The 21,477-nt window shown below is 38.5% G+C and overlaps 13 non-coding genes and 1 pseudogene across 13 annotated transcripts; all 14 read right to left on the bottom strand.

Moving 5' to 3' along the window:
- Positions 1–5,860: 5,860 nt before the first annotated feature.
- On the bottom strand, positions 5,861–6,049 carry LOC118359390 (uncharacterized; annotated as a pseudogene).
- A 2,731-nt stretch (positions 6,050–8,780) lies between these two features.
- On the bottom strand, positions 8,781–8,996 carry LOC127912252 (small nucleolar RNA U3). Its single transcript, XR_008081631.1, has one exon. It is a non-coding gene; the product is annotated as a small nucleolar RNA U3 (small nucleolar RNA).
- A 786-nt stretch (positions 8,997–9,782) lies between these two features.
- Positions 9,783–9,998, bottom strand: LOC127912275 (small nucleolar RNA U3). The gene has a single exon (XR_008081654.1). It is a non-coding gene; the product is annotated as a small nucleolar RNA U3 (small nucleolar RNA).
- Positions 9,999–10,783: 785 nt separating this feature from the next.
- LOC127912274 (small nucleolar RNA U3) lies at positions 10,784–10,999 on the bottom strand. The gene has a single exon (XR_008081653.1). It is a non-coding gene; the product is annotated as a small nucleolar RNA U3 (small nucleolar RNA).
- A 786-nt stretch (positions 11,000–11,785) lies between these two features.
- Positions 11,786–12,001, bottom strand: LOC127912273 (small nucleolar RNA U3). Its single transcript, XR_008081652.1, has one exon. It is a non-coding gene; the product is annotated as a small nucleolar RNA U3 (small nucleolar RNA).
- A 786-nt stretch (positions 12,002–12,787) lies between these two features.
- Positions 12,788–13,003, bottom strand: LOC127912272 (small nucleolar RNA U3). Its single transcript, XR_008081651.1, has one exon. It is a non-coding gene; the product is annotated as a small nucleolar RNA U3 (small nucleolar RNA).
- A 786-nt stretch (positions 13,004–13,789) lies between these two features.
- On the bottom strand, positions 13,790–14,005 carry LOC127912271 (small nucleolar RNA U3). Its single transcript, XR_008081650.1, has one exon. It is a non-coding gene; the product is annotated as a small nucleolar RNA U3 (small nucleolar RNA).
- A 783-nt stretch (positions 14,006–14,788) lies between these two features.
- LOC127912270 (small nucleolar RNA U3) lies at positions 14,789–15,004 on the bottom strand. The gene has a single exon (XR_008081649.1). It is a non-coding gene; the product is annotated as a small nucleolar RNA U3 (small nucleolar RNA).
- A 786-nt stretch (positions 15,005–15,790) lies between these two features.
- Positions 15,791–16,006, bottom strand: LOC127912269 (small nucleolar RNA U3). Its single transcript, XR_008081648.1, has one exon. It is a non-coding gene; the product is annotated as a small nucleolar RNA U3 (small nucleolar RNA).
- A 785-nt stretch (positions 16,007–16,791) lies between these two features.
- Positions 16,792–17,007, bottom strand: LOC127912268 (small nucleolar RNA U3). Its single transcript, XR_008081647.1, has one exon. It is a non-coding gene; the product is annotated as a small nucleolar RNA U3 (small nucleolar RNA).
- Positions 17,008–17,793: 786 nt separating this feature from the next.
- Positions 17,794–18,009, bottom strand: LOC127912267 (small nucleolar RNA U3). The gene has a single exon (XR_008081646.1). It is a non-coding gene; the product is annotated as a small nucleolar RNA U3 (small nucleolar RNA).
- Positions 18,010–18,795: 786 nt separating this feature from the next.
- Positions 18,796–19,011, bottom strand: LOC127912266 (small nucleolar RNA U3). Its single transcript, XR_008081645.1, has one exon. It is a non-coding gene; the product is annotated as a small nucleolar RNA U3 (small nucleolar RNA).
- A 786-nt stretch (positions 19,012–19,797) lies between these two features.
- Positions 19,798–20,013, bottom strand: LOC127912265 (small nucleolar RNA U3). The gene has a single exon (XR_008081644.1). It is a non-coding gene; the product is annotated as a small nucleolar RNA U3 (small nucleolar RNA).
- A 786-nt stretch (positions 20,014–20,799) lies between these two features.
- Positions 20,800–21,015, bottom strand: LOC127912264 (small nucleolar RNA U3). Its single transcript, XR_008081643.1, has one exon. It is a non-coding gene; the product is annotated as a small nucleolar RNA U3 (small nucleolar RNA).
- Between the last annotated feature and the right edge of the window lie 462 nt (positions 21,016–21,477).

The raw sequence follows: 21,477 nt of genomic DNA, 5'->3' as shown, positions 1-21,477 counted from the left end.
CTTTGCCAAGATGACCTGACAGGAGTGGCATATCAAGAAGCAGAGTTACAGGCTTTGGTTTTTCCATTTATGTTTTGAGGTTGGACTTTGGCACGTGTAGCCCATTAGGCACCGGTTGATGTCACCTCGTTAGCCAGAATGTGTTACACCTGTGCTGGATGCATCTCGTTAGAGGGAAGATTTTTCACCTGCGCTGCCCAGGTGCTATTTAGGAGTGGCTTGCCCAGTGACCCAGATGTCTTGAGAGATGGGGTGCGTCAATGCCTTTAGTTGGCGCGCCCTATTTGATTTCTAGAAAAACATTTATTTGTCAGATTTTGTTTTCTTTAAGTTCGTTGTGGGTTCTTCTTTTGTTTGCCTCTTCTTTGGCAAATGTATTGGGTGCTCATGGTGAGTGTTTTTTGGTTCCAAGTGGTAGGTGCTAGTCAACATACACCCCCTAAAACCCCACCTGTTTTGTTTTTGTTGTTGTCAGTGACTCTTTGTTAGTTCCCCCTTCTTGCTTGGGAATGTAACAATGGCATGATCGTTACACAGGTGCATCTTGTGCTGGGGAAAACTAAAGGCCACTCTTAAAAAGGGCAGTTTTGTCAAACAACACAATGCCACAGGTGTCTGAAGTTTTGAGGGACCATGCAATTGGTATGCTAACTCCAGGAACGTCAACCAGAGCTGTTGCCAGAGAAGTGAATGTTAATTTTTCTACCATATGCCACTTCCAACGTCATTTTAGGGAATTTGGCAGTATGCCCAACCGGCCTCACAACCGCGGACCACATGTATGGCGTTGTGTTGGTATGCGGTTTTCTGATGTCAACATTGTCAACAGAGTGCTCCATACTGGCTGTGGGGTTATGATATGGGCAGTCATAAGCTACAGTTAACGAACACAATTGCATTTTATAAAAGATCATTTGAATGCATAAAATAACCGTGACGAGCTCCTGAGGCCTATTATGAGGCCAATTTTGTTAAAGGTACAGTTTGTGACCAATAGATGTGTACAGTTGAAGTCGGAAGTTTAAATACACTCAGGTTGGAGTCATTAAAACGAATTTTTCAACCACTCCACAAATTTCTTGTTAAACTATAGTTTTGGCAAGTCGGTTAGGACATCTGCTTTCTACTTTTTTTTGTAACTCACTGTATTACAATTTCAGTGGGTCAGAAATGTATATACACTAAGTTGACTGTGCCTTTAAACAGCTTGGAAAATTCCATGTCATGGCTTTAGAAGCTTCTGATAGGCTAATTGACATAATTTGAGTCAATTGGAGGTGTAAAAAAGCCAGACTACAGTTTGCAACTGTACATGGGTACAAAGATTGTACTTTTTGGAGAAATGTCCTCTGGTCTGATGAAACAAAAATCGAACTGTTTGGCCATAATGACCATCATTATGTTTGGAGGAAAAGGGGGGAAGCTTGCAAGCTGAAGAACAGCACCCCAACCCTGACGCACGGGGTGCTTGTTCTGGGGGTGCTTTGCTGCAGGAGAGACTGGTGCACTTCACAAAATAGATAGAATCATGAGGAGGAAAATTATGTGGACATATTGAAGCAACATCTCAAGATATTAGTCAGAAAGTTAAAGCTTGATCGCAAATGGGTCTTCCAAATGGACAATGACCCCAAGCATACTTCCAAAGTTGTAGCAAAATGGCTTAAGGACAACAGGGGTTAAGGTATTGGAGTGGCCATCACAAAGCCCTGACCTCAATCCTATAGAAACATTTTTGGAAGAACTGAAAAAGCGTGTTTGAGTAAGGAGGCCTACAAACCTGACTCAGTTACACCAGCTCTGTCAGGAGGAATGGGCCAAAATTCACCCAACTTATTGTGGGAAGTGTGCAGAAGTCTACAAAATGTTTGACCCAAGTTATACAATTTAAAGGCACTGCTACCAAATACTAATTGAGTGTATGTCAACGTCTGACCTACTGGGAATGTGATGAAAGAAATACAAGCTGAAATAAATAATTCTCTCTACTATTATTCCGACATTTCACATTCTTAAAATAAAGTGGTGATACTAACTGACCTAAAACAGGTAATGTTTACTAGGATTAAAATGTCAGGAATAGTTAAAAACGGAGTTTAAATGTATTTGGCTAAGGTGTATGTAAACGTCCGACTTCAATTGTATCTGTATTTCCAGTCATGTGAAATCCATAGATTAGGACCCAATGATTTTTTTTTAATTGACTAATTTCTTCATATGACATGTAACTCAGTAAAATCAATGAAATTGTTGCATGTTGCATTCATCTTTTTGTTCATTATAACGTTTACATTCTGTCACAAGGAGCACATGTTCAACTTCATAAAAAACACGCATGTCAAATGGTCCCGTACAGTCAAAATCATGTTTTTAATCAAATTAGATGATATTTGGATGAAACCAGATCAAAGTAGGATCACCAAAAATAACTGTTGCTGCTACATTGATGAAGTTTGATCATAAAGTGAGTGGTCCCCTCTCCCATGTCAAACACGTGGATTCAGGGAGGATTAATAATACAGCAGCCGTAACGTCTTTATGTGTGCAGCAGGGAGTGGCAATTAAACATTTCAATTGTTGAAACATTTCTAGCCCGTCTATCTGTGGGTAACAGAGTTGACATGCTATGCTCAATCAACCCTCTCAATTATCCATCACGAAACACAGAAAATGACCCAAAATGGTAGAACCAGCTCAACCACTATTGAACTATTAGATGTTCAATGTTTCTTTAAAAACATTTTTTTTAAAGAAGTTTCAACATATTAAAATGAGAATTCTGTTTATGTAACAGGGTTGACCTTAAAATCTCCAGAAATGACTTTGTCAAAGCTACAAAATAACCAGGACTTTACACTTATAGTGAAAACAAAGTATTTTGGGGGTTAAGTGGGTTATCAGAGGGACATGTCAAAACGCTGAATTTTGGTACTTTAGTAAGTCTTTATTAATATTGAGAATCTGATTTATTGACTTCTCTATGTGGTCTATAGTAAAGGGCACTTACTTTAATATAGCAGGCTTTTAAAATGACATATTGGTGCACAATTTCTCTTAAAATATCAAAAGGGATGCAAAAAGCACTCATTTCGTGGAACGCCCCGCCCCATATACAGTCTGAGAGTGACATTCATATTGACACCCAAATAAGTAACACTTTTTTTTACAGGCCACTCATTGTCGTCAGTTTTCACACACAAAAAAACGAATTGTACTGTTTCTGCCTTGTAACTTGTAACTGGTCATTTCTGTGTTACATGTGACAGAGCTCTGACTATAAGTTCATTGCCACAGAGTCAGGAAATGGTTATGAGCCAGAGGGATAAGGCTTTAGTCTGACCCCAACTATTTTACCCACCTACACATTCTCGCAGTATTCAAGGAATGTTCATTCAAGCTATTTCCGATACCAGTTTTTAGAACCAGATGTCAATGATAGGCCTATTTTAGGATTCAGCACAAACTTAAACTCATTACTGCTCAGCAAAAGTCATCGTAAGGCCGGGATTTAGAACACTCATGCACAGAACACTCATACACAGAACACATGCACAGAACACTCATGCACAGAACACTCATGCACAGAACACTCATGCATCGAACATTTTAATCATTTTGTGATCCATCCCATTCTTCTGAAGCAACCTCAGGTCTTAACAACCTGCCACATAGTTCATCTAATTAGTCAAAGACTAAATAGTCCAGAAGTTAGTAATCTGAAGTCAAGCAATGTCTCAGAAATATATATTTTTTATTTATATATATACATATTATTAGAATTAGCTCTAGTCTTGACGTAATTTAAGATATATTATGATTCAGAGTTAGTCAGATTTTTTCAGACAACACTCACTGCAACATGTCCAGAATTTAAAATAGGCAGTTCATTTTCTGTGGTTATGACAACGGCACGTTAAGTGCTCTATTATGTACTGTGGATGTATTTCAAACAGGCGATAAGAAGTGGTGAACGTGCCAAATGAGATGCATGGCCAGTCTGCACAGTTTCCACTAAATAAAAGTGATTTGAAACCAACTTCGTTTCTAAAATGTGGAGATTTAAAAAGAAAAGCAAAGAAAAACAAAATTTAGGAAGAAATGCTATTGCTTATTTCAATAGGTTGTATTGTGCACAACAAATTCAATTTACTTCAATCAATCAATCTATCAATCAAATGTATTTATAAAGACCTTTGTACGTAAGCAGTTGTCACAAGGTGCTCCACAGTAACCCATCCCAGAATTATTCTGTTGAACAAGGCAGCGTAAATTTAAGGCAAGCCAATGTGTTCACTAGTAATTTGCCCAAAGTTGTTGAAAATATTTTAGTTGCATTTTGGTGGGCATAAAGTACCAGTCAAAAGTTTGGACACACCTACTCATTAAATGGCTTTTCTTTATTTGAACTATTTTCTACATTATAGAACAAGAGTGAAGACATCAAAACTATGAAATAACACATATGGAATCACGTAATAACCAAAAAAGTGTTCAGCAAATAAATATATTTAATAGTAGCCACCCTTTGACTTGATGAAAGCTTTGCACACTTGGCATTCTCTCAACCAGCTTCATAAGGCAGTCACCTGAAATGCATTTGAATTTACAAATGTGCATTGTTAAAAGTACATTTGTGGAATTTTTTTCCTTCATAATGTGTTTGAGCCAATCAGTTGTGTTGTGACAAGGTAGGGTGGAACTTTGAAAGTTTCTTCAAGTGCAGTCGCAAAAACCATCAAGCGCTATAATGAAACTGGCTCTCATGAGGACCACCACAGGAAAGGAAGACCCAGAGTTACCCCTGCTGCAGAGGATAAGTTCATTAGAGTTACCAGCCTCAGATATAGCAGCCCAAATAAATGCTTTCCATAGTTTAAGTAACAGACACATCTCAACTCTCAGCATCAACTGTTCAGAGGAGGCTGCGTGAATCAGGCCTTCATGGTTGATTTTCTGCAAAGAAACCACTACTAAATGACACTAGTAAGAAGAAGAGACTTGCTTGGGCCAAGAAACACAAGCAATGGACGTTAGACCGGTGGAAGTATGTCCAAATGAGTCCAAATGTAGGATTTCTGGTTCCAACTGCCGTGTCTTTGTGAGACGCAGAGTAGGTGATTCCCATCGTGAAGCATGGAGGAGGTGGTGTGTGGGTGCTTTGCTGGTGACACTGTATGTGATTTATTTAGAATTCAAGGTACACTTAACCAGCATGGCTACCACATCATTTTGTAGCGATCCACCATCCAATCTGCTTTGCGCTTAGTGGGACTATCATTTGCTTTTCAACAGGATAATGATCCACCACACCTCCAGGCTGTGTAAGGGCTATTTGATTAAGAAGGGGAGTGATGGAGTGCTGCATCAGGTGACCTGGCCTCCACAATCACCCGACCTCAACCCAATTGAGATGGTTTGGGATGAGTTGAACCGGAAAGTGAAGGAAAAGCAGCCAACACATACTCAGTATTTGAGGGAACTCCTTCAATACTGTTGGAAAAGCACTCCAGGTGGAGCTGGTTGAGAGAATGCCAAATGTGCAAAGCTGTCATCAAGTCAAAGGGTGGCTACTTCGAAGAATCTAAAATTTAAAATACATTTTGATTGGTTTAGCACTTTAACCACATCCATGTATTGGAAGGAATATCCTAAATGTTCATCACGGATAGCAAAACCTAACACTTTAGAAACACATTTCTGAAGTAAATAACTGTAGAAGTGATCATAGAATGTATCATCTTGGTGGAGCAGCTGTTGTGATCAAGGTCGAGCATCTTGAAAAGAGCATTTGCACCGCCAGTATGTGTTGCATTCTCAGAGTCAACAGCTATTTTCATTTATTTTAACATGATCAGCATCCACTCAGAACATGTTCCCTTCATCCAAATCCCATTGAACAACAAGCAACAGTCGTCAATGGTGGAACGAAAATTAGCAAAGTCACTCCTAGTCACGACACACGCTCTGAAAGAAATATCTCAAATCTTCATCATTATTTCTTCATTACAAGATTTAGTTGAGGTTTAGGGTTTAGTGAATGATTTGTCCTAAATACAAAATGTTTTTTGTTTTTGAAATAGTTATGACTAACTTATTCCTTGCCATCCATTCTGAAACTAACCGCAGCTCTTAAGTGTTGCAGTGATTTCACTCCCTGCAGTAGCTGACGTGTATAGTGTTGAGTCATCCGCATACATAGGCACATTGGCTTTGCTCAGGGCCAGTGGCATGTCATTAGTATAAAAATAAATAAGAGGCCTAGAACGCTACCCTGGGGAATTCCTGATTCTACCTTGATTATGTTGAAGAGGCCTCCATTAAAGAACACCCTCTGTGTTATGTTAGAGAGGTAAATCTTTATCCACAATATAGCAGGGGGTGTAAATCCATAGCACATACGTTTTTCCATCAGCAGACTATGATCGATGTCAATAGCCGCACTGAAGTCTAACAAAACAGCTCCCACAATTTTTTTATCATCAATTTCTCTCAGCCAATCATCAATCATTTGTGCAAGTGCCATGCTTGTTGAATGTCCTTCCCTATAAGCGTGCTGAAAGTCTGTTGTCAAAGTTTACTAAGAGTTGGTAACAGGTTCATTGGTCGGTGGTATTTGAGCCAGTACAGGGGGCTTAACTATTCTTGGGTAGTTGAATTACTTTTGCTTCCCTCCAGGCCTGAGGGCACACACTTTCTAGTAGGCTTAGATAGAAAATATTGCAAATAGGAGTGGCAATATCGACCGCTATTATTCCATCCAAGTTGTCAGACCCCGGTGGCTCGTCATTGTTGATAGACAACAATACCTTTTTTTTTCAAAATTCTAAATAATTTGATCAGTTATATTTGGATTTGTAGTGTCAGCATTTGTTGCTCACATGTCATGCCTATGTTTGCTAATCTTGCCAATGAAAAAAATAATTAAAGTAATTGCCAATATCAGTGGCTTTTGTGATGAATGAGGCATCTGATTCAATGTATGATGGAGTTGAGTTTGTCTTTTTGCCCAAAATTTTATTTAAGATGCTCCAAAGCTTTTTACTATCATTCTTTAAATCTTTTTTCTTTGTTTCATAATATAGTTTATTTTTCTTTTGATTCAGTTTAGTCACATGATTTCTCAATTTGCAGTATGTTTGCCAATCTGTTGTGCAGCCAGATTTATGTCCCATTCTTTTACCTCACCCCTCTCAACCATACAATTTTTTAATTCCTCAACAATCCATGGGGATTTAATAGTTTTTACAGTCATTTTCTTAATTGGTGCATGCTTATTAGTAACTGGAATAAGACATTTCATAAATATGTCAAGTGCAGTGTCTGGTTGCGCCTCATTACACACCACAGACCAACAAATATTCTTTACATCAACAACATAGCAATCACTACACAACTTATTGTATGACCTCCTATTCAGTATATTTGGCCCAGCCTTTGGAACTTTGGTTTTCCTAAATATGGCTATTATATTGTGATCACTACATCTGATGGATTTGGATACTGCTTTAAAGCAAATTTCTGCAGTAATTGGTAAAGATGTGATCAATAAAATGTTTGATGATTTAACTTCTGTGCTGTTTGTAACTACCCTGATACAGTAGGTTGACTGATAACCTGAACCAGGTTGCAGGCACAAGTTACAGTTTGAAGCTATTTCTTGAGTCTGAAGTTTGATGAAAGCAAGTCCGTATTTAAATCACCCAGAAAATATACCTCTCTGTCGATATCACATATATTATCAAGCATTTCACACATGTTATCCAGATACTGACTGTTAGCACTTGGTGGTCTATAGCAGCTTCCCACAATAATGGCCTTTAGGTGAGGAAGATGAACTTGTAACAATATTACTTCAATATTATTTAACATGAGAACCATTTTAAGATTTACAGGAATGTGGTTCTGAATATAAATGGCAACACCTCCACCATTGGCATTTCTATATTTTCTGTAGATGTTATAACCATGTATTTCTACCACTGTATCATCAAAGGTATTATCTAAGTGATTTTCAGAAATTATGAATGTCATCTGTTACAAGAAAATTATTGATGTCATGAACTTTGTTTCTTAAACTACATATGTTAATGTGGGCTATTTTTAGCACTGTTCTGAGATGTTTGATTATTTTCATTGGTTTACTGGGAAGCCAAGCAGAAGTAGACATGCTGATCTTAATTATGTTAGTGCAGGGTGAGATGCACACCGCTTCAGGGCTAACAGATTAACTCTGGTTCATAGGCACATAATTACAGCATACAATAGCTGTAGAATCATCAGAGGCATTCAGGGCAGTTAGAGTGACATAAATTAGGTCACCCTACATTGGATATTCCCAACATCCCCGGGATAATGTACATTTGCTGAAGCATTACGACAACTCAGTGACACAACAGTAGGGATTAACCGATCTGATCTGGTTTTGGGTCATTGATAAGTCATTGTTTGAATCAAACTACTAAAAGCTATCTATGAAAAGCTGAGACTCTATCGAACATGCACATGTAACATGTTTTGCTCTATGACTCTCACATGCTACATAAAAGTTGTTAGAAAGTACAAGGTTCTTCTACGTATGAAGGTCAAAGGTTGTCCTGAAAGGAAAATGTTAAAACACCTAATTTTGAAGCAAAATATAAGGGCTGGACATGGAGATCAACAAAAGCCAGAACACTGAAAAGAGTATTGCTGGGGTCTCAGGAGTGATTCAAGAAGTTTTATTTTACTAACGATAAGGATTTGGAAGAGATTTCAGTAGTTTTTATTGTACATGGTTAACATCCACTCAGAACATATTCCCTTCATCCACGTTCATTGAAGAACAAGGAACAGTCATCAAAGGTGGAAGAAAAATGAGCAAAGTCATTTCTAGCCACCAGATTCATGCTCTGAACGGGAATATCTTTAATCGTCATCATGGATGGCGAGATCTACCACTTTAGAAACACATTTCTCAAGTAACGCACTATAGAAATGATCCCTGAAAGTATAGTCTTGCTGTATAAGTTGTTGTGATCAAGGTGGAGCATCTTGAAAAGAGCATTTGCACCACCGGTTTGTGTTGCATTCTCAGCATCAACAGTTGTTGCAATCAAATTATGTTAATTATGGAGAATTGCTAGGTTCCTCAATTGAGAAATATGGTCAACGATGCTGGTTGCCAACATGTAAAATATGACCTAATGTTGGTGGACAGTCATCCATATTTCAAAGCTGGTTATTTTTGTTGAAGTCTATCCCCGTTTAAACATTGTGTGTTTCAGCTATAAACGTATGGGTTGTACCATCAGATTCGTCTTTGTCTTCCGCATCCAGTGGTACCAATAGTTAGTCTGTGTGATTAACAGGGGCTGAGATAGATCTGTCTTTGTGAGACAAAGACGGATTCCGAACGTGCCCAGGCCCGGGTCTTTTTTTCCAAAAACATCTTTAGAGTCAGAATGGTTTGAATTACAAACTACTAAAAGCTATCTATGAAAAGCTGAGACTCTATCGAACATGCACATGTAACATGTTTTGCTCTATGACACTCACATGCTACATAAAAGTTGTTAGAAAGTACAAGGTTCTTCTACGTATGAAGGTCAAAGGTTGTCCAGAAAGGAAAATGTTAAAACACCTAATTTTGAAGCAAAATATAAGGGCTGGACATGGAGATCAACAAAAGCCAGAAAACTGAAAAGAGTATTTCTGGGGTCTCAGGAGTGATTCAAGAAGTTTTATTTTACTAACGATAAGGATTTGGAAGAGATTTCAGTAGTTTTTATTGTACATGGTTAACATCCACTCAGAACATATTCCCTTCATCCACGTTCATTGAAGAACAAGGAACAGTCATCAAAGGTGGAAGAAAAATGAGCAAAGTCATTTCTAGCCACCAGATTCATGCTCTGAACGGGAATATCTTGAATCGTCATCATGGATAGCGAGATCTACCACTTTAGACACACATTTCTCAAGTAACGCACTATAGAAATGATCCCTGAAAGTATAGTCTTGCTGTATAAGTTGTTGTGATCAAGGTGGAGCATCTTGAAAAGAGCATTTGCACCACCGGTTTGTGTTGCATTCTCAGCATCAACAGTTGTTGCAATCAAATTATGTTAATTATGGAGAATTGCTAGGTTCCTCAATTGAGAAATATGGTCAACGATGCTGGTTGCCAACAGGTAAAATATGACCTAATGTTGGTGGACAGCCATCCATATTTCAAAGCTGGTTATTTTTGTTGAAGTCTACCCCGTTTAAACATTGTGTGTTTCAGCTATAAACGTATGGGTTGTACCATCAGATTCGTCTTTGTCTTCCGCATCCAGTGGTACCAATAGTTAGTCTGTGTGATTAACAGGGGCTGAGATAGATCTGTCTTTGTGAGACAAAGACGGATTCCGAACGTGCCCAGGCCCGGGTCTTTTTTTCCAAAAACATCTTTAGAGTCAGAATGGTTTGAATTACAAACTACTAAAAGCTATCTATGAAAAGCTGAGACTCTATCGAACATGCACATGTAACATGTTTTGCTCTATGACACTCACATGCTACATAAAAGTTGTTAGAAAGTACAAGGTTCTTCTACGTATGAAGGTCAAAGGTTGTCCTGAAATGAAAATGTTAAAACACCTAATTTTGAAGAAAAATATAAGGGCTGGACATGGAGATCAACAAAAGCCAGAAAACTGAAAAGAGTATTTCTGGGGTCTCAGGAGTGATTCAAGAAGTTTTATTTTACTAACGATAAGGATTTGGAAGAGATTTCAGTAGTTTTTATTGTACATGGTTAACATCCACTCAGAACATATTCCCTTCATCCACGTTCATTGAAGAACAAGGAACAGTCATCAAAGGTGGAAGAAAAATGAGCAAAGTCATTTCTAGCCACCAGATTCATGCTCTGAACGGGAATATCTTGAATCGTCATCATGGATAGCGAGATCTACCACTTTAGACACACATTTCTCAAGTAACGCACTATAGAAATGATCCCTGAAAGTATAGTCTTGCTGTATAAGTTGTTGTGATCAAGGTGGAGCATCTTGAAAAGAGCATTTGCACCACCGGTTTGTGTTGCATTCTCAGCATCAACAGTTGTTGCAATCAAATTATGTTAATTATGGAGAATTGCTAGGTTCCTCAATTGAGAAATATGGTCAACGATGCTGGCTGCCAACAGGTAAAATATGACCTAATGTTGGTGGACAGCCATCCATATTTCAAAGCTGGTTATTTTTGTTGAAGTCTACCCCCGTTTAAACATTGTGTGTTTCAGCTATAAACGTATGGGTTGTACCATCAGATTCGTCTTTGTCTTCCGCATCCAGTGGTACCAATAGTTAGTCTGTGTGATTAACAGGGGCTGAGATAGATCTGTCTTTGTGAGACAAAGACGGATTCCGAACGTGCCCAGGCCCGGGTCTTTTTTTCCAAAAACATCTTTAGAGTCAGAATGGTTTGAATTACAAACTACTAAAAGCTATCTATGAAAAGCTGAGACTCTATCGAACATGCACATGTAACATGTTTTGCTCTATGACACTCACATGCTACATAAAAGTTGTTAGAAAGTACAAGGTTCTTCTACGTATGAAGGTCAAAGGTTGTCCTGAAATGAAAATGTTAAAACACCTAATTTTGAAGAAAAATATAAGGGCTGGACATGGAGATCAACAAAAGCCAGAAAACTGAAAAGAGTATTTCTGGGGTCTCAGGAGTGATTCAAGAAGTTTTATTTTACTAACGATAAGGATTTGGAAGAGATTTCAGTAGTTTTTATTGTACATGGTTAACATCCACTCAGAACATATTCCCTTCATCCACGTTCATTGAAGAACAAGGAACAGTCATCAAAGGTGGAAGAAAAATGAGCAAAGTCATTTCTAGCCACCAGATTCATGCTCTGAACGGGAATATCTTGAATCGTCATCATGGATAGCGAGATCTACCACTTTAGACACACATTTCTCAAGTAACGCACTATAGAAATGATCCCTGAAAGTATAGTCTTGCTGTATAAGTTGTTGTGATCAAGGTGGAGCATCTTGAAAAGAGCATTTGCACCACCGGTTTGTGTTGCATTCTCAGCATCAACAGTTGTTGCAATCAAATTATGTTAATTATGGAGAATTGCTAGGTTCCTCAATTGAGAAATATGGTCAACGATGCTGGTTGCCAACATGTAAAATATGACCTAATGTTGGTGGACAGCCATCCATATTTCAAAGCTGGTTATTTTTGTTGAAGTCTACCCCCGTTTAAACATTGTGTGTTTCAGCTATAAACGTATGGGTTGTACCATCAGATTCGTCTTTGTCTTCCGCATCCAGTGGTACCAATAGTTAGTCTGTGTGATTAACAGGGGCTGAGATAGATCTGTCTTTGTGAGACAAAGACGGATTCCGAACGTGCCCAGGCCCGGGTCTTTTTTTCCAAAAACATCTTTAGAGTCAGAATGGTTTGAATTACAAACTACTAAAAGCTATCTATGAAAAGCTGAGACTCTATCGAACATGCACATGTAACATGTTTTGCTCTATGACACTCACATGCTACATAAAAGTTGTTAGAAAGTAAAAAGTTCTTCTACGTATGAAGGTCAAAGGTTGTCCAGAAAGGAAAATGTTAAAACACCTCATTTTGAAGCAAAATATAAGGGCTGGACATGGAGATCAACAAAAGCCAGAAAACTGAAAAGAGTATTTCTGGGGTCTCAGGAGTGATTCAAGAAGTTTTATTTTACTAACGATAAGGATTTGGAAGAGATTTCAGTAGTTTTTATTGTACATGGTTAACATCCACTCAGAACATATTCCCTTCATCCACGTTCATTGAAGAACAAGGAACAGTCATCAAAGGTGGAAGAAAAATGAGCAAAGTCATTTCTAGCCACCAGATTCATGCTCTGAACGGGAATATCTTGAATCGTCATCATGGATAGCGAGATCTACCACTTTAGACACACATTTCTCAAGTAACGCACTATAGAAATGATCCCTGAAAGTATAGTCTTGCTGTATAAGTTGTTGTGATCAAGGTGGAGCATCTTGAAAAGAGCATTTGCACCACCGGTTTGTGTTGCATTCTCAGCATCAACAGTTGTTGCAATCAAATTATGTTAATTATGGAGAATTGCTAGGTTCCTCAATTGAGAAATATGGTCAACGATGCTGGTTGCCAACATGTAAAATATGACCTAATGTTGGTGGACAGCCATCCATATTTCAAAGCTGGTTATTTTTGTTGAAGTCTACCCCCGTTTAAACATTGTGTGTTTCAGCTATAAACGTATGGGTTGTACCATCAGATTCGTCTTTGTCTTCCGCATCCAGTGGTACCAATAGTTAGTCTGTGTGATTAACAGGGGCTGAGATAGATCTGTCTTTGTGAGACAAAGACGGATTCCGAACGTGCCCAGGCCCGGGTCTTTTTTTCCAAAAACATCTTTAGAGTCAGAATGGTTTGAATTACAAACTACTAAAAGCTATCTATGAAAAGCTGAGACTCTATCGAACATGCACATGTAACATGTTTTGCTCTATGACACTCACATGCTACATAAAAGTTGTTAGAAAGTACAAGATTCTTCTACGTATGAAGGTCAAAGGTTGTCCAGAAAGGAAAATGTTAAAACACCTCATTTTGAAGCAAAATATAAGGGCTGGACATGGAGATCAACAAAAGCCAGAAAACTGAAAAGAGTATTTCTGGGGTCTCAGGAGTGATTCAAGAAGTTTTATTTTACTAACGATAAGGATTTGGAAGAGATTTCAGTAGTTTTTATTGTACATGGTTAACATCCACTCAGAACATATTCCCTTCATCCACGTTCATTGAAGAACAAGGAACAGTCATCAAAGGTGGAAGAAAAATGAGCAAAGTCATTTCTAGCCACCAGATTCATGCTCTGAACGGGAATATCTTGAATCGTCATCATGGATAGCGAGATCTACCACTTTAGACACACATTTCTCAAGTAACGCACTATAGAAATGATCCCTGAAAGTATAGTCTTGCTGTATAAGTTGTTGTGATCAAGGTGGAGCATCTTGAAAGAGCATTTGCACCACCGGTTTGTGTTGCATTCTCAGCATCAACAGTTGTTGCAATCAAATTATGTTAATTATGGAGAATTGCTAGGTTCCTCAATTGAGAAATATGGTCAACGATGCTGGCTGCCAACAGGTAAAATATGACCTAATGTTGGTGGACAGCCATCCATATTTCAAAGCTGGTTATTTTTGTTGAAGTCTACCCCCGTTTAAACATTGTGTGTTTCAGCTATAAACGTATGGGTTGTACCATCAGATTCGTCTTTGTCTTCCGCATCCAGTGGTACCAATAGTTAGTCTGTGTGATTAACAGGGGCTGAGATAGATCTGTCTTTGTGAGACAAAGACGGATTCGAACGTGCCCAGGCCCGGGTCTTTTTTCCAAAAACATCTTTAGAGTCAGAATGGTTTGAATTACAAACTACTAAAAGCTATCTATGAAAAGCTGAGACTCTATCGAACATGCACATGTAACATGTTTTGCTCTATGACACTCACATGCTACATAAAAGTTGTTAGAAAGTACAAGGTTCTTCTACGTATGAAGGTCAAAGGTTGTCCAGAAAGGAAAATGTTAAAACACCTCATTTTGAAGCAAAATATAAGGGCTGGACATGGAGATCAACAAAAGCCAGAAAACTGAAAAGAGTATTTCTGGGGTCTCAGGAGTGATTCAAGAAGTTTTATTTTACTAACGATAAGGATTTGGAAGAGATTTCAGTAGTTTTTATTGTACATGGTTAACATCCACTCAGAACATATTCCCTTCATCCACGTTCATTGAAGAACAAGGAACAGTCATCAAAGGTGGAAGAAAAATGAGCAAAGTCATTTCTAGCCACCAGATTCATGCTCTGAACGGGAATATCTTGAATCGTCATCATGGATAGCGAGATCTACCACTTTAGACACACATTTCTCAAGTAACGCACTATAGAAATGATCCCTGAAAGTATAGTCTTGCTGTATAAGTTGTTGTGATCAAGGTGGAGCATCTTGAAAAGAGCATTTGCACCACCGGTTTGTGTTGCATTCTCAGCATCAACAGTTGTTGCAATCAAATTATGTTAATTATGGAGAATTGCTAGGTTCCTCAATTGAGAAATATGGTCAACGATGCTGGTTGCCAACATGTAAAATATGACCTAATGTTGGTGGACAGCCATCCATATTTCAAAGCTGGTTATTTTTGTTGAAGTCTACCCCCGTTTAAACATTGTGTGTTTCAGCTATAAACGTATGGGTTGTACCATCAGATTCGTCTTTGTCTTCCGCATCCAGTGGTACCAATAGTTAGTCTGTGTGATTAACAGGGGCTGAGATAGATCTGTCTTTGTGAGACAAAGACGGATTCCGAACGTGCCCAGGCCCGGGTCTTTTTTTCCAAAAACATCTTTAGAGTCAGAATGGTTTGAATTACAAACTACTAAAAGCTATCTATGAAAAGCTGAGACTCTATCGAACATGCACATGTAACATGTTTTGCTCTATGACACTCACATGCTACATAAAAGTTGTTAGAAAGTACAAGATTCTTCTACGTATGAAGGTCAAAGGTTGTCCAGAAAGGAAAATGTTAAAACACCTCATTTTGAAGCAAAATATAAGGGCTGGACATGGAGATCAACAAAAGCCAGAAAACTGAAAAGAGTATTTCTGGGGTCTCAGGAGTGATTCAAGAAGTTTTATTTTACTAACGATAAGGATTTGGAAGAGATTTCAGTAGTTTTTATTGTACATGGTTAACATCCACTCAGAACATATTCCCTTCATCCACGTTCATTGAAGAACAAGGAACAGTCATCAAAGGTGGAAGAAAAATGAGCAAAGTCATTTCTAGCCACCAGATTCATGCTCTGAACGGGAATATCTTGAATCGTCATCATGGATAGCGAGATCTACCACTTTAGACACACATTTCTCAAGTAACGCACTATAGAAATGATCCCTGAAAGTATAGTCTTGCTGTATAAGTTGTTGTGATCAAGGTGGAGCATCTTGAAAGAGCATTTGCACCACCGGTTTGTGTTGCATTCTCAGCATCAACAGTTGTTGCAATCAAATTATGTTAATTATGGAGAATTGCTAGGTTCCTCAATTGAGAAATATGGTCAACGATGCTGGTTGCCAACATGTAAAATATGACCTAATGTTGGTGGACAGCCATCCATATTTCAAAGCTGGTTATTTTTGTTGAAGTCTACCCCCGTTTAAACATTGTGTGTTTCAGCTATAAACGTATGGGTTGTACCATCAGATTCGTCTTTGTCTTCCGCATCCAGTGGTACCAATAGTTAGTCTGTGTGATTAACAGGGGCTGAGATAGATCTGTCTTTGTGAGACAAAGACGGATTCCGAACGTGCCCAGGCCCGGGTCTTTTTTTCCAAAAACATCTTTAGAGTCAGAATGGTTTGAATTACAAACTACTAAAAGCTATCTATGAAAAGCTGAGACTCTATCGAACATGCACATGTAACATGTTTTGCTCTATGACTCTCACATGCTACATAAAAGTTGTTAGAAAGTACAAGGTTCTTCTACGTATGAAGGTCAAAGGTTGTCCTGAAAGGAAAATGTTAAAACACCTCATTTTGAAGCAAAATATAAGGGCTGGACATGGAGATCAACAAAAGCCAGAACACTGAAAAGAGTATTGCTGGGGTCTCAGGAGTGATTCAAGAAGTTTTATTTTACTAACGATAAGGATTTGGAAGAGATTTCAGTAGTTTTTATTGTACATGGTTAACATCCACTCAGAACATATTCCCTTCATCCACGTTCATTGAAGAACAAGGAACAGTCATCAAAGGTGGAAGAAAAATGAGCAAAGTCATTTCTAGCCACCAGATTCATGCTCTGAACGGGAATATCTTGAATCGTCATCATGGATAGCGAGATCTACCACTTTAGACACACATTTCTCAAGTAACGCACTATAGAAATGATCCCTGAAAGTATAGTCTTGCTGTATAAGTTGTTGTGATCAAGGTGGAGCATCTTGAAAAGAGCATTTGCACCACCGGTTTGTGTTGCATTCTCAGCATCAACAGTTGTTGCAATCAAATTATGTTAATTATGGAGAATTGCTAGGTTCCTCAATTGAGAAATATGGTCAACGATGCTGGTTGCCAACAGGTAAAATATGACCTAATGTTGGTGGACAGCCATCCATATTTCAAAGCTGGTTATTTTTGTTGAAGTCTACCCCCGTTTAAACATTGTGTGTTTCAGCTATAAACGTATGGGTTGTACCATCAGATTCGTCTTTGTCTTCCGCATCCAGTGGTACCAATAGTTAGTCTGTGTGATTAACAGGGGCTGAGATAGATCTGTCTTTGTGAGACAAAGACGGATTCCGAACGTGCCCAGGCCCGGGTCTTTTTTTCCAAAAACATCTTTAGAGTCAGAATGGTTTGAATTACAAACTACTAAAAGCTATCTATGAAAAGCTGAGACTCTATCGAACATGCACATGTAACATGTTTTGCTCTATGACACTCACATGCTACATAAAAGTTGTTAGAAAGTACAAGATTCTTCTACGTATGAAGGTCAAAGGTTGTCCAGAAAGGAAAATGTTAAAACACCTCATTTTGAAGCAAAATATAAGGGCTGGACATGGAGATCAACAAAAGCCAGAAAACTGAAAAGAGTATTTCTGGGGTCTCAGGAGTGATTCAAGAAGTTTTATTTTACTAACGATAAGGATTTGGAAGAGATTTCAGTAGTTTTTATTGTACATGGTTAACATCCACTCAGAACATATTCCCTTCATCCACGTTCATTGAAGAACAAGGAACAGTCATCAAAGGTGGAAGAAAAATGAGCAAAGTCATTTCTAGCCACCAGATTCATGCTCTGAACGGGAATATCTTGAATCGTCATCATGGATAGCGAGATCTACCACTTTAGACACACATTTCTCAAGTAACGCACTATAGAAATGATCCCTGAAAGTATAGTCTTGCTGTATAAGTTGTTGTGATCAAGGTGGAGCATCTTGAAAAGAGCATTTGCACCACCGGTTTGTGTTGCATTCTCAGCATCAACAGTTGTTGCAATCAAATTATGTTAATTATGGAGAATTGCTAGGTTCCTCAATTGAGAAATATGGTCAACGATGCTGGCTGCCAACAGGTAAAATATGACCTAATGTTGGTGGACAGCCATCCATATTTCAAAGCTGGTTATTTTTGTTGAAGTCTACCCCCGTTTAAACATTGTGTGTTTCAGCTATAAACGTATGGGTTGTACCATCAGATTCGTCTTTGTCTTCCGCATCCAGTGGTACCAATAGTTAGTCTGTGTGATTAACAGGGGCTGAGATAGATCTGTCTTTGTGAGACAAAGACGGATTCCGAACGTGCCCAGGCCCGGGTCTTTTTTTCCAAAAACATCTTTAGAGTCAGAATGGTTTGAATTACAAACTACTAAAAGCTATCTATGAAAAGCTGAGACTCTATCGAACATGCACATGTAACATGTTTTGCTCTATGACACTCACATGCTACATAAAAGTTGTTAGAAAGTACAAGGTTCTTCTACGTATGAAGGTCAAAGGTTGTCCAGAAAGGAAAATGTTAAAACACCTAATTTTGAAGCAAAATATAAGGGCTGGACATGGAGATCAACAAAAGCCAGAAAACTGAAAAGAGTATTTCTGGGGTCTCAGGAGTGATTCAAGAAGTTTTATTTTACTAACGATAAGGATTTGGAAGAGATTTCAGTAGTTTTTATTGTACATGGTTAACATCCACTCAGAACATATTCCCTTCATCCACGTTCATTGAAGAACAAGGAACAGTCATCAAAGGTGGAAGAAAAATGAGCAAAGTCATTTCTAGCCACCAGATTCATGCTCTGAACGGGAATATCTTGAATCGTCATCATGGATAGCGAGATCTACCACTTTAGACACACATTTCTCAAGTAACGCACTATAGAAATGATCCCTGAAAGTATAGTCTTGCTGTATAAGTTGTTGTGATCAAGGTGGAGCATCTTGAAAAGAGCATTTGCACCACCGGTTTGTGTTGCATTCTCAGCATCAACAGTTGTTGCAATCAAATTATGTTAATTATGGAGAATTGCTAGGTTCCTCAATTGAGAAATATGGTCAACGATGCTGGTTGCCAACAGGTAAAATATGACCTAATGTTGGTGGACAGCCATCCATATTTCAAAGCTGGTTATTTTTGTTGAAGTCTACCCCCGTTTAAACATTGTGTGTTTCAGCTATAAACGTATGGGTTGTACCATCAGATTCGTCTTTGTCTTCCGCATCCAGTGGTACCAATAGTTAGTCTGTGTGATTAACAGGGGCTGAGATAGATCTGTCTTTGTGAGACAAAGACGGATTCCGAACGTGCCCAGGCCCGGGTCTTTTTTTCCAAAAACATCTTTAGAGTCAGAATGGTTTGAATTACAAACTACTAAAAGCTATCTATGAAAAGCTGAGACTCTATCGAACATGCACATGTAACATGTTTTGCTCTATGACACTCACATGCTACATAAAAGTTGTTAGAAAGTACAAGGTTCTTCTACGTATGAAGGTCAAAGGTTGTCCAGAAAGGAAAATGTTAAAACACCTCATTTTGAAGCAAAATATAAGGGCTGGACATGGAGATCAACAAAAGCCAGAAAACTGAAAAGAGTATTTCTGGGGTCTCAGGAGTGATTCAAGAAGTTTTATTTTACTAACGATAAGGATTTGGAAGAGATTTCAGTAGTTTTTATTGTACATGGTTAACATCCACTCAGAACATATTCCCTTCATCCACGTTCATTGAAGAACAAGGAACAGTCATCAAAGGTGGAAGAAAAATGAGCAAAGTCATTTCTAGCCACCAGATTCATGCTCTGAACGGGAATATCTTGAATCGTCATCATGGATAGCGAGATCTACCACTTTAGACACACATTTCTCAAGTAACGCACTATAGAAATGATCCCTGAAAGTATAGTCTTGCTGTATAAGTTGTTGTGATCAAGGTGGAGCATCTTGAAAAGAGCATTTGCACCACCGGTTTGTGTTGCATTCTCAGCATCAACAGTTGTTGCAATCAAATTATGTTAATTATGGAGAATTGCTAGGTTCCTCAATTGAGAAATATGGTCAACGATGCTGGCTGCCAACAGGTAAAATATGACCTAATGTTGGTGGACAGCCATCCATATTTCAAAGCTGGTTATTTTTGTTGAAGTCTACCCCCGTTTAAACATTGTGTGTTTCAGCTATAAACGTATGGGTTGTACCATCAGATTCGTCTTTGTCTTCCGCATCCAGTGGTACCAATAGTTAGTCTGTGTGATTAACAGGGGCTGAGATAGATCTGTCTTTGTGAGACAAAGACGGATTCCGAACGTGCCCAGGCCCGGGTCTTTTTTTCCAAAAACATCTTTAGAGTCAGAATGGTTTGAATTACAAACTACTAAAAGCTATCTATGAAAAGCTGAGACTCTATCGAACATGCACATGTAACATGTTTTGCTCTATGACTCTCACATGCTACATAAAAGTTGTTAGAAAGTACAAGGTTCTTCTACGTATGAAGGTCAAAGGTTGTCCTGAAAGGAAAATGTTAAAACACCTAATTTTGAAGCAAAATATAAGGGCTGGACATGGAGATCAACAAAAGCCAGAACACTGAAAAGAGTATTGCTGGGGTCTCAGGAGTGATTCAAGAAGTTTTATTTTACTAACAATAAGGATTTGGAAGAGATTTCAGTAGTTTTTATTGTACATGGTTAACATCCACTCAGAACATATTCCCTTCATCCACGTTCATTGAAGAACAAGGAACAGTCATCAAAGGTGGAAGAAAAATGAGCAAAGTCATTTCTAGCCACCAGATTCATGCTCTGAACGGGAATATCTTGAATCGTCATCATGGATAGCGAGATCTACCACTTTAGACACACATTTCTCAAGTAACGCACTATAGAAATGATCCCTGAAAGTATAGTCTTGCTGTATAAGTTGTTGTGATCAAGGTGGAGCATCTTGAAAAGAGCATTTGCACCACCGGTTTGTGTTGCATTCTCAGCATCAACAGTTGTTGCAATCAAATTATGTTAATTATGGAGAATTGCTAGGTTCCTCAATTGAGAAATATGGTCAACGATGCTGGCTGCCAACAGGTAAAATATGACCTAATGTTGGTGGACAGCCATCCATATTTCAAAGCTGGTTATTTTTGTTGAAGTCTACCCCCGTTTAAACATTGTGTGTTTCAGCTATAAACGTATGGGTTGTACCATCAGATTCGTCTTTGTCTTCCGCATCCAGTGGTACCAATAGTTAGTCTGTGTGATTAACAGGGGCTGAGATAGATCTGTCTTTGTGAGACAAAGACGGATTCCGAACGTGCCCAGGCCCGGGTCTTTTTTTCCAAAAACATCTTTAGAGTCAGAATGGTTTGAATTACAAAC

The sequence above is a fragment of the Oncorhynchus keta genome, chromosome 26, assembly GCF_023373465.1.
Source record: "Oncorhynchus keta strain PuntledgeMale-10-30-2019 chromosome 26, Oket_V2, whole genome shotgun sequence".
In the NCBI taxonomy this organism is placed as follows: Eukaryota; Metazoa; Chordata; class Actinopteri; order Salmoniformes; family Salmonidae; genus Oncorhynchus; species Oncorhynchus keta.
This window is presented reverse-complemented; position numbering and strand designations above follow the sequence as displayed.